Here is an 11,790-nt window from a genome sequence, read left to right on the forward strand (position 1 = left end):
GACAGCCGAGCTCAGTTGTCCAAAGGCTTAACAAAGGGGGCTGGGGGGGGGGAGAGACCTCTCGGCCTTCCGCCCCCGGGCCCTGCCCCGCGAGCCCCCCCCCCGCCCCCCCCCCGGTGGCCCACGGAGCGCCTCAGCCAGCGCACGGGCCACCAACCCTTCGCCGCCCCCGCCGGCTGCAAATGCAAAGGTCTCCTCCCCACCAAGCCGGCTTCGCCAGCAGGAGCCTTCGGGAGCGCTGGCCGCGACCCCCCCCCCCCCCAAAAGCCGTCTCCGCAACCCCCCCCCCCCGGCTTTCGCCGCCGGCCGGGCAAACGCGCCCCACCTCTCCGCGGCCCGCTGGGTCCCAGGGGGGGTCTCGAGGGCCAGCAAAGGTGCAGCAGAAGTGTGTGTGTGTGTGTGTGGGGGGGGGGCAGCATGCTTGCAACCAGGCAAGAAGCCTTGGGGGGGGGGAAGGAAGGCCCCCGACGGCGACAGACCCTCGCGCAAATGCTGAAATAGGAGAGCGCTCAAAACAGGCAGGCATTTCTTATAAGAAAGGGGTGGGCCTTCATTAAACATCTACAGAGACTTCAAAAGTACGGTTGAAAACGGCAGGTTTGTTCTAAAAAAAACACACCCGTGTATTTCCTAGGAAAACTTACTTATACTAAAATACAAACGGTAGATGAAGTGATCTAAATAGCCAAATGAAGGTATACAACAGAGCAAACCCGTCCTGCTTCAATGCCAAATCCATATCACCTAACTTTCATTTTTGCAGGAACATGGGGAAACATTTGCCCTGATTTAACCACAGATTTCTTTTCATATGGGTTACTTTAAGGCATAAAAACGATTGATTCCTCCCAGAAAGACAGAAAAAGAGAGAGAGAGAGAGAGAGAGAGAAGCAAGCAAGCTGTGGAAGCCTACACTTTGGGGGGGGGGGCACTGAAAAGCCATGTCCTCCAAAGCTGGGAAAACCAGTGCAGTGATTAACAATATGCCGATAGATCTCCGCTAGGGTTTGGGGCAGGCAAGACCCCTGTGGCTTCTTCCTCTATTATCCCAGAAAGGAAACCAAGTTGCTCTTCTCCAGCACTTTCCCCACCGAATGTTCCTGTTGGCCAAGAAAAGTCCTGCAATTCCCACCCTATTTTAGCTGCTGCACAGTCCGACACGGCTCCTGAGCAAACCCTCCTTGATGCACCAGGCCAAGTTTTTTTTGGGAAGTGCTCGAAGTGCACGTTGCGAATATTACACTGTGTTTGGCCCCGTTGCATTCATAGCCCTCTTCCCTGCCGGTATGGCATCGCTTCTCCGGTGTGTTGTCGGAGTGCAAAACTCAGGGTGCCACAGACTGATGACAGAAGGACTACAGATTGGAAGCTGCCAGCTGCTTTCCACCAGGCTGGCCTTCAGCCATAAAACAGTGTGTGTGTGTGTGTGTGTGTGTGTGTGTGTGTGTGTGTGTGTGAATGGGGGGTCATTCCCACAAGCGTGTTCCACATGTGGGGGTGCAATTTTGGGCACAGAAAGGAAACAGCATTGCCTGGAAAAGCAGTGTCCAACCCCCATATTGCTCCTGCGCAAATGTCCAGAACATGGCTCTCTTTGTGCCTACATGGGCCAGTCACTTTATTTATTTATTTGTTTGTTTGTTAAATTTATAACCCGCCCTCCCCGGCCCAGGCCAGGTTCAGGGTGGGTAACAACATTAAAACAACATTATAACGATAAAATACATTAAAACCAATAAAATATCATTTCTAAAATTAGTAACACAATAGTTGTAAATAAAGGGGGGAGGGAGTAGGACTAGAGGGGGAGGGATTATGGGACTAGAGCAACTGTCCTATGGGGAGCAGTTAGGACACTTAGGGCTGTTTAGCTTGGATAGAAGGCGGTTGAGGGGAGACATGATAGAGGTCTATAAAATTATGCATGGTTTGGAGAGAGTAGACAGGGAGATGTTTTTCTCCCTCTCCCATAATACTAGAACACGGGGTCATCTGCTAAAGCTGGAGGGTGAGAGATTCAAAACAGATAAAAGGAAGGTTTTTTCACACAACGCATAGTTAAACTGTGGAACTTCCTGCCCCAGGATGTGGTGATGGCTGCCAGCTTGGAGAGCTTTAAGAGGGGAGTGGACATATTCATGGAGGAGAGGGGTATTCATGGCTGTTAGTTAGAATGGATACTAGTCATGCTGCATACCTATTCTCTCTAGTATCAGAGGAGCAGGCCTATTGTTTTGGGTGCGGTGGAACACAGGCAGGATGGTGCTGCTGCTGTCGTCTTGCTAGTGGGCTTGCTAGAGGCCCCTGGTTGGCCACTGTGTGAACAGACTGCTGGATTTGATGGGCCTTGGTCTGATCCAGCAGGGCCTTTTTTATATTCTTAAGGCCAGCACTGATCTCACCTGCGGCTGTCCTCAGTTGCAGGCCTGGTGGAAGAGCTCTGTCTTACAGGCCTTGTGGCACTCTTTCAGGTCCCGCAGGGCCCAGACGTTACCACGCAGAGTCTTCCACCAGGCCAGAGCCAGGGCCGAGAAAGCCCTGGCTCTCGTCCAGGACAGCTGTATGCTCTTAGGGCTGAGGACCACCAACAGATTTTGATCAGCAGAGCGTAGCACTCTTTGGGGGGGGGGTGTACCAGCCTTTTAGCCTAACCTACCTCACAGGGTTGTGAGCATAAAATGGAGGAGAGGAGAAGGATGTAAGCCGCTTTCTGTCCCTGTTGGGGAGAAAGGTGGGCGTATGAATGAAGTCAGCAAACACACAAAATGCATCACACACACGTGCTCTGTGCATGGGCCTGTTTTGAAGCCCTTGGGATCACCTGTTGGCCTGGGTGTGCCACTCGACTGACCCAGTTCAGGCTGTCCCACTCACCCAACCAGGCTTGGCTGTCGTTTTGTCCATCTGTGATTTCCTTGGAGACAACGAATCTGCCTGTGGCTAGTTTGGGGGGGGGCTGGCTGGGTGGAAGCTGTGCTCCCCTGCAACATGGGCCAGAGCACGAGGGGAGCAATCTGGGTAAATGCGTCAGTGGGAATACCCCCAGGAAAAAGCCGCTGTCCTCGCCAGCCTCTTCAAAGCACCCCTGAAGTTTCAAATAAGCCTTTAAAAATGATTTTAAAAGCCAGAGGCCAGAGGCGATCCGGCTCGACCGGCATCGCCTCTAATAAAGTCTGGATGCTGCCCAAGAAGCAATTTTCTCAAGCAAAATCACAATGCGGCCACAAAGCGAATATCAGAACGATCTGGCTCCTTTCTCTCTTTGGTATCCATAGGAAACAAAGGAGAGGCAAGGAAAGGGGAAGAAAATCACCTGTTCCCAGACAATCTTGGGAGCATCGGGGTCGTTATCCGGGATGCCTCACATTTCTAAAGAGCCTCTTTAGACACTGCCATCTTGTTCCGCGGGAGATGGTCAGGTGTTCTGTGTTCCTTTTTAAATTAAAAAAAAAATGCCCACGTACACCCCCCAACTGTCCCAGCCCTCCAGCCCCACTCCAGGCCTCCCAAACTTCAAAAAGGGGAGGGAGGGGGGCATGTATCAAAACCAGCCTCTGCACAAGCAAGGGATATGCCGAGTGTGCCTAAAGAGCTTTTCCGAGGGGGTGTCCTCCGCATTTGACAAAAGCCCCTGGTTTTCTGTCATTCTTTTCATTTCCTTGATGGATCTCCAATTGTTGAGCCATCAAGAAAATGCACTCTATCTCTTTGTCACGAAATGTAATTTGATAAACTCCTTGCAGAAACACACGGGTTTCCGATTCTTTTCAGAACCTGTTACAGACCGGGGAAAGAGAAAGGGGGAAAGGGGTGAGATATTTGATATTTGCTCAATTGAACATTCAAAAAAAAAAAAAAACTAGCTGGGGAGGGGGGAAATAGCCCGTTTCTGATCTGCAATGTGTAAATTTGTTGGCGACAGCAGCCGGTGGTCTGTGTAGTCTGGTTGTGTGGGGAAGGTTCAGCATATCATCCATTCCCCTAACTTTTAAACACTTATGAATCTTCCTTGGGGTTGCCTAGTGGGCGGAATCAGGCCACTGCTGAGTCTATAAAAGTTCTTCCCAGTGAGAGTGCCGAAGAGGCGACCGAACACTCCCCAGGGTGAGGTTGCGCCTTGGACTCTCTGGAAGGGCTTTTCCGGATTTGGTAAGTTGGGAGCGATTTTTCATTCCACTTAGCAGCACTGGCTTCTTGCTGGAATCACCAGCCGTTCCTTTCTTCCTCTGAATATTTCCAAATCATTTGCTTATTTGTTTTTGTAAAAAAATAAGGCATTAAAAAACCCCCTATACCAATAATTAAATGTTTCCAGAAGCTCTGCACATTTGATTATAAGAGCCTTAAGTTAGCAAGGATGATTCAGACTTCTGAAACTGAATTGATCAATTGAGCCTAGGTAAGAGTTTAAGCATAGACATTAAATTGTCTTCTAAACAATTAATTTCTAAAGACCTGTTGGCTGTTCAATTTCCACTGGGATGCTATAATACTGGATCAAAAATCTGGTGCTATTGGGAGAGAAAACATGAATGGCTTTGAAATAACATGACATTCGTATTAGTAGTAATTGACTCATTCCTTGAGCTCTAACACGCAAATAGCCATTTGTTGTATGCCACCCTGATACAGGTGGAATATGGACCACGGTTTCAAATGGGCAGGTGGCACAAGATGCCGGGTAAGGAGACCCGCAGTCGGAAGCTGCCTTCTTGCTGCCTCCAAAACCTCAGCAGTAAACGGAGGTCTGTGTTGCTCTCCCACTAGGGCAAGAATTAGAGCTCAGCGACTGGGGGGGTGGGGGTGGGGGGCGGGCGGGCAAATGTAATTTTGTGAATCAGTCAGAGGAGCTGAGAGCAGATTTCCAATGTGATAACATGACAAACTCTGGGGCATAATCCAGCCAGAGTCAAACACTTTGCAGCCCTAGCAAATGAATGCAGACAGGGACATGTGTCTGAGAGTTGCCTACAGAAATGGACGGGACTTGTTAGCATGGCTAGACTATGCCTTGAAACATAAAAGATAATCACATCATTCAATAAGGTAGCTGATGTGGAAAAACAGGCTCATGAAGGTAGATCTAGAAAGGAGTGAAAAGTCTTCTGCAGCAGGCATGACCCCCCGCCCCCCAGGATTTCCTCACTGAGGTTCCTACAAGACAGGGCTTGAACTTTCCTCATGAATACTGCAGGGTGTGGAATTCCCACCTCATGCTCACCTCACAGTTCCCTGGGTCAGGAAGATGGTGGTTTATGAGGGCACGCATTTTTAAAAACCCAAATCCCAGTAAATGCTTCTTTGGTCCCATGTTGCAATCCATTTGGTCTATTAGTGGGATTCCCATACAATAATAAGCATGTATATCATGCTTCAAAGTTATTGCCCATATTTCTTTTGAGAATGTATATCCTGCTTTCTGTTGGAAGAATGCCCCAGGGTGCTTACAGAAACAACCAAGGCAAAAAGGGTTACCTTCTTCTAATCCAAACAGGAGTTCGGTGGCACTTTAAAGACAAATACAATCTTAGTCCGGCATAAACTTTGATGGAAGGGAGCCTGATTCTTCCAATGCAATGAGGGATTCCTCACCAGGCAGAGTCATTTATGTAACAGGCCGGGGAAGAAACCAACGGCAGGCTCACGGGGCCATGGAATGATGGGAAACGCAGACCAAATCACAGAGAAAACGGAGGGTTTGGGTGAGAGTTCTTCTCCCTTGCAACTTAAACGGCAAGCCTAGGGCTTCTGTGTGGTGGGATTTCTTCAGCAGAGCTTCCCACCCACTGGACGGTGCGCAAGTTTCCCAAAGCAGCTCTGACAGCAGACAGTCCTGTGGAAAAAATAGGAAAAACTCACTGGCTTTGCAGAAGCTGTTAAGAAAAGGTAGCCCCTGGCCAACCCTGGCATGCTGCTGCTTTTCCCGTTGACTGTTTCTGGCCAAGTACAACAGAGCTTCCGAGCAGGCTGGACCTGAACGTTGTTATGCCAGTTGCATATTAAGATGTATCCATAGAGCGGAATGCCAAACATTTCCAAACGGTGATGACAGCCGAGTCAGGTCACTTCCATGGGCAGCAAAGTCTTTCATGAAACCCCCAGAGCAGAAAACCTGCCCTGACCTGGACGGCCATCTCTGCAGCTAAGCCGGGTCGGCCCTGGTCAGTACTTGGATGGGAGACCACCAGGAAAGTCCAAGGCCGCTCCACAGAGGCAGGCAATAGCAAAACACCTCCGTTCATCTCTTGCCTTGAAAACCCTGTGGGTTGCCATAAGTCGGCGGTGACTTGACGGCATTTCCACCATGGAAAGTAAACAGAGAGCATGTACGTGTTCTCACACAGTATTCGTGGGCTGCGAAACAACCACGAGCTGCCCTCTTACAACTCCAATAATTTTAAAAAAGAGCAGCTGGTGTGTGTGCTCTTGGTCAGTTATGGCTCCGATGCAGTTGGAGTGCAGCTATGCCAAAACAGTGCGGTTGATTTTCAAACATTTTCAGGGCATTCAAAAAATGCCCCCTTTTGGAGCAACCTTCACAAATCAAAGTGGTGCCCCAGGAAGCAACGCCTCTGCTTGACTTTGCCGCCTTCAGCAGTTTTATGGAGCCAAGTGTGATTGGCTCCATAGTGGCTAACATGATCGTGTTCACTATGCTAACACCAGTTTATTTATTATTATATTTCTATCCCAGTTGCCCAGGCTGGGATTCCTGGCCACAAGAGACACAAGCGCCAATGCAGCAGACTAGGGCTCTCCTGACCGCACCACCAATCAAAACAGCTCATTGGGAGGGCACACGAGAGAGGGCCTTTTCGGTGGCAGCCTCACAATTATGGAGCAACCTCCCCAGGGAGGAGTGTCTGGCCCCCTCCCAATCTTCAGGAGGCAGCTGAAGACAGTTTTATCTAGGACTGCCTTTGACCAATTGAGTCAAATTTCTTGGCGGTCCTGACTGGCGATTTTAAACTGTGGTCTTTTATGTGTATTGTATCATTGCTGTTTGACTTATGTGGTGAGCTGCCTTGAGTTCCACATGGTAGAAAGGTGGCTAGGAAGGGTTTGTAATAAATAAATAAATAAATAAATAAATAAATAAATAAATAAATAAATAAATAAATAAATAAATGGCACCCATTGAGCCCAGGCAGAGCGAAGCAGAGGAACCCCAGCCTCACAGTGACCGTGATGGAAATGAGAGATGCCATGGCTGCCAGTACAAGCCCGGCGGCTGCTGCTGCTGGCTGTGGCTTCTCCTCAGCACTGAGTTGGCTTCTCCACCTTAAACTTGCCTTTCATTTCCCCCTTATCTCTGCCGAGGAAAGGCAGAAAACCAACCTTCCGTTTTCACCAACAGCCCCTGGATTTCTGTTTAAACCCCCCTTTGTTTCCTCCTTCCCCTGTTCTTCCCATGGTTACAATGAAGTTTGTTTGTATTGTTATTACTATTGTTATTATTATTTCTGTAGTTCTTTCAGTGTTCAAAGCAACCCATATATTATTTTGTAGTACTCAAAACAGCCCTTTAAGGTAGGCCTATGCCATCCCTCCCATATTGGGGTGGGCTGAGGCTGAGAGTCTCTCTCCTAAAGGCAACTAGTGAGAGGGGAGATTTGAACCAGGGACGGTTCAGATTCCAGCCCCTTTGCTCTGCCCACTATGCATGCTGGCTCGTTTCTGCAAAGCCAGGCACATTTGTTCACATGGTGTGAAGGGGAACCGAGGGGAGGGCTCATTGCGGGTGTTGGTCCAAGGGAAGATCCCCCCTCCCAATCCAGCAGCAAGAAAGAGATGTGCTGGCAAATAATTTTTAAAAAATTATATCCCACCTTTCCCCCTAAAGAGGACCCATGGTGGCTTACAGAATTCTGTCCTCCATTTTATCCTCACAACAACCCTGTGGTGTAGGCTAGGCAGAGAGCATAGTTAAATTGTGGAACTCCCTGCCCCAGGATGTGGTGATGGCTGCCAATTTGGAAGACTTTAAGAGGGGAGTGGACAAGTTCATGGAGGAGAGGGCTATCCATTGCTACTAGTAAAAAATGGATACTAGTCACTGTTCTCTCCATGATCAGAGGAGCAGGCCTATTCTATGAGGTGGAACACAGGCAGGATGGTGCTGCTGCACTCGTCTTGTTTGTGGCTTCCTGGAGGCCCCTGGTTGGCCACTGTGCAAACAGACTGCTGGACTTGATGGGCCTGGGTCTGATCCAGCAGGGCCTTTCTTATGTTCTTATGACTGGCCCAAGGTCACCCAGCAAGCTTCCATGGCAGGCAGAATGGGGATTCGAACCTGATCCTAGTCTGACACTAACCACTACACTACGCTGGCTCGTAACGATGAGGGAGGGTGACTGGGAAAAGAAGGCCTCGCTGCTTGGCCGCTGCACCCAAAGCCAGTCCCGAAACTGGGACCAGCCCCCAGAGCGTCCGAGTTCAGCGGCGGGGTTTCTGGCAGGCGGCGGCACAGCCCAGGCTGTCCACGAGGTGGAGTTGCAGGGCAAAGAGTGAGCCTCCCTCCCTGGCCGGCTCCCTGCTCCAGCATCCACGGCTCAACCCCAGGAGGACTGCGCTGCGACTGGGGTCTTCTTGTCCCCCTTCAAAAAAGCAGTCTTCTCCCTTCTGGAGTCTGTTCTGAAGAATAAAAGGAAACCCGTTAGCTATCTTTGAAACACTGTCAGAGGGGGAAGGGACAGACTCAGCCCAGAAAATCTCCAGTCCCTCTGCACGGTGGCGGCGAGGCAAGCTCTGACGCCCCTTCAGGCTGCACAAACTCACCTTTGCCGCAGCAGGTCACTTAGTCCTGAAGGTGTCAGGGGCCGTGGCTCAGTGGAAGAGCCTGTGCTTGGCATGCAGAAGATCCCTGGTTCAATCCCTGGCATCTCCAGGTAGGAGATGCGTAAAAGACCTCCACCTGAGACCCTGGACAGCTGCTGCCAGTCTGAGCAGGCAATACTGAAACTGATGGACCAAGGGTCTGATTCAATATGAAGGCAGCTGTTCATGCAGGTTTATGCTGCAGTGAAGGGGCTCCCGCATACTTCCACTCCATGGGGGCTCGCACAGGGCCACTTCCCACTGGATCATGCCCAGTATAAGCAGCTCTTCTGCTTCCTGGCAATCTGGAGCAAATACCGTTTGGACCAGCCTGCGTGTTGCTCCTGATTGGCCTGGAGAAGGGGGAGGGGGCTGTCTCTTTGGCTACAGAGGGAGAACTGGGAGCAATTCAGATAAAATAATGTCCCAGATATGCGGTGGAGGCCATTAGCATTTCAGGGAAGGCCTGAGACAAGGGTTGAAAACAGATGAGAGAGTAAGCGGGTGTGTGTGTGCTTGCTTTCCTCCCCAAGGGGCCCTTCCTGCATCCAAGGCAAAACCCGACAATCTGCAAGCCCTTAAAATCGCTCCCCCCAATTCAGCAGGGGCCCACAGGCCCTTCCTTCCTTCATTTAAAAAAAAATTATCAGCTTCCTGTCTACCTTATAGAAACTTAAGGCCACTTACAATGTAAATAATAATAAAATACATTAAAATCAATAATTTAAAACTGCCAGGCAGAAGAATGAATCAAAAGCTGTGAATAAAAATGGGAAAAGGGTCTCACATGCAGAGCTCTTGGGTTCAAGCATGCATATGCAAACCAATGTCCCTCTCTCTGGATTGGCCCATATGGACAAAACCAAACTTAACTTTGTCATTCTGAAGGGGGGAGGAATCGGAGGAACTGAAAAGCCCGCTACATCAACCTTCCCACGCAGGGAGGCACTTTTCTGGATCAGGGCCTATTTGCATAAATCCAGGGATGTTTAAATCTCCCTTGACAATGCAAATGTTAATAACAGCGCAATTAAGACCTGATTTAAGCAAACACAGTTCTAAATAGCATTTTAAGCTTTAATTCCCATTTTCAGCATGATGCAAGCATCAATGTCCAATTTCAGCAAGATTTAAGCATGCCCCTGGCTGCACTACCAAGTGGACTTGGCGCATTGAGAGTGGGTTGCCACAAGCATCTCCTTGGCATGCTTGGCAGTTAGCAGTCCAGCTTATGCTCGCTTTCAGTCTGAGGCTGGCAAGGCAAAAGATCTTCCCTGTGCAACTTTCCCCGGGCTCAGGGCCTTGTTTAAACTGAACCACGATCTATGCAACGCTGCTGCAGGAGTGTCAGTTGCACATCAGTGTGCAAACGCAGGGCATGGCCATGCAAAGTTGCCCAGGGAAGGGAAGCGCTTTGCCTTGCTTGTTTCACATACAAGCCAGTCTTTTCAAGAGTCTGGGATTTTTCAGTTTAGGAAAGAGCCAACTAAGGGATGACTGGGGCAGGTACTGGCAAACCACCCCATAAACACAGTCCGCCTAGTAAACGTCGAGATGTGATGTCACCTCATGGGTCAGGAATGACCCGGTGCTTGCACAGGGGACTACCTTTACCTACCTAAGGGGGAATGTGATAGAGGTTCATGAAATTATGCATGGGGTGAAGAAAGTGGACAGAGAGGACTTTTTCTCCCTCTCCCAAAATACTAGAACACAAGGCCATCCAATGAAGCTGATGGGCAGTGTATTCAGGTTGGGCAAACGGAAATACTTCCTTACGCAGCGAGTGATTAAGATGTGGAATTCACTGCCAGAGGATGCGGTGATGACCGCAGGCATAGACAGCTTTAATAGGAGATTAGACAGCTTCGTGGAGGAAAGATCTATCAGTAGCCATAGTGACCCAAGGGAACCTCCACATTCAGAGGCAGTCAGCCTGTGAATACCACCAGTGCCGGGAGGCCACTTCAGAGAAGGCCTCGGTCTCTACACCATTCAGAGGGAGTGGTTGGCCACCTGCCGTGTGAGACAGGACGGGGGCCTAGAGGCGCCCTTCCTGGCCTGACCCAGCGGGGCTCTCCTGGTGTTCTTGGGACCTCTCCTGCCCCAGCCCATTCGGGTGGGGGTGGGGAGGTTTCCCACAGCCACACACATTCCTTGGCAGCCCATCTACATGAACAAGGTGATTCCCCCCCCCCCTTTGGACTGTGTTTCTGTCCCAGTGATGGCAACTGAGCCGCTCTCCGGGGGCACAAGCAACCTGGGTAGCAAGCTCGGTGTACTGCACCAGAACTTGAGGTCAGCAGCCATTGGGAGTATGGAAATGCCTAGGCTGCCCCCCCCCCAGCCGCTTAATGGGCCCCAGGCCCCTCTTGCGTGGCTCCGTCTGCTCTTGAGGGGTCCTGAGTCGTTCCTTCCTCCCCAAAAGCTGCAAGAGCGTTTGCTTTTCTGTCTGCGAGGAAGAGAGCCGAGGCGGTTTTCTGGGGCCACAAAGGGACTTCCCTTCAAGCAGTGTTCGACAGGGCTGCAGCATTAATTCCAGCCCTGCTTTTGCTCGGACTCCCCAAAGCTCCTGTGTGTGGCTCTCAGGTGCCGCTGCTGGACTCCTGCTCCGAGCCATTGCTGGAGTTGAATGTGGGCAGCTCTTTGGGCGCCTCTTTCCAGCGGGTACCCCCAATGCCTCTGGCCGTTTCTGCGCAGGGCTGAGAGAGATGAGGGGCACTCCCCAGCAGCAGAGAGACCCCCCAAAGCAGCCCCTGGGCAGGGCCTTCCCAAAGCTTACCACCAGTGTGGGGTAGTGGAGAGAGTCAAATTGTCAAACTGGGGATATCTGAACAGGTTTGATTCCCAGAGGAGGATTCTGAACGGGAAATCCAGCACTGCTGCAGACTCCACAACTGTACATTTTCAAGGGAGCCAGTGTGGGGGAGTGGTTAAAGTGTGGAACTAGGAACTGGGAAACCCGGGTTCGAA

Source organism: Euleptes europaea, chromosome 9 (assembly GCF_029931775.1).
Source record: "Euleptes europaea isolate rEulEur1 chromosome 9, rEulEur1.hap1, whole genome shotgun sequence".
Taxonomy (NCBI): domain Eukaryota; kingdom Metazoa; phylum Chordata; class Lepidosauria; order Squamata; family Sphaerodactylidae; genus Euleptes; species Euleptes europaea.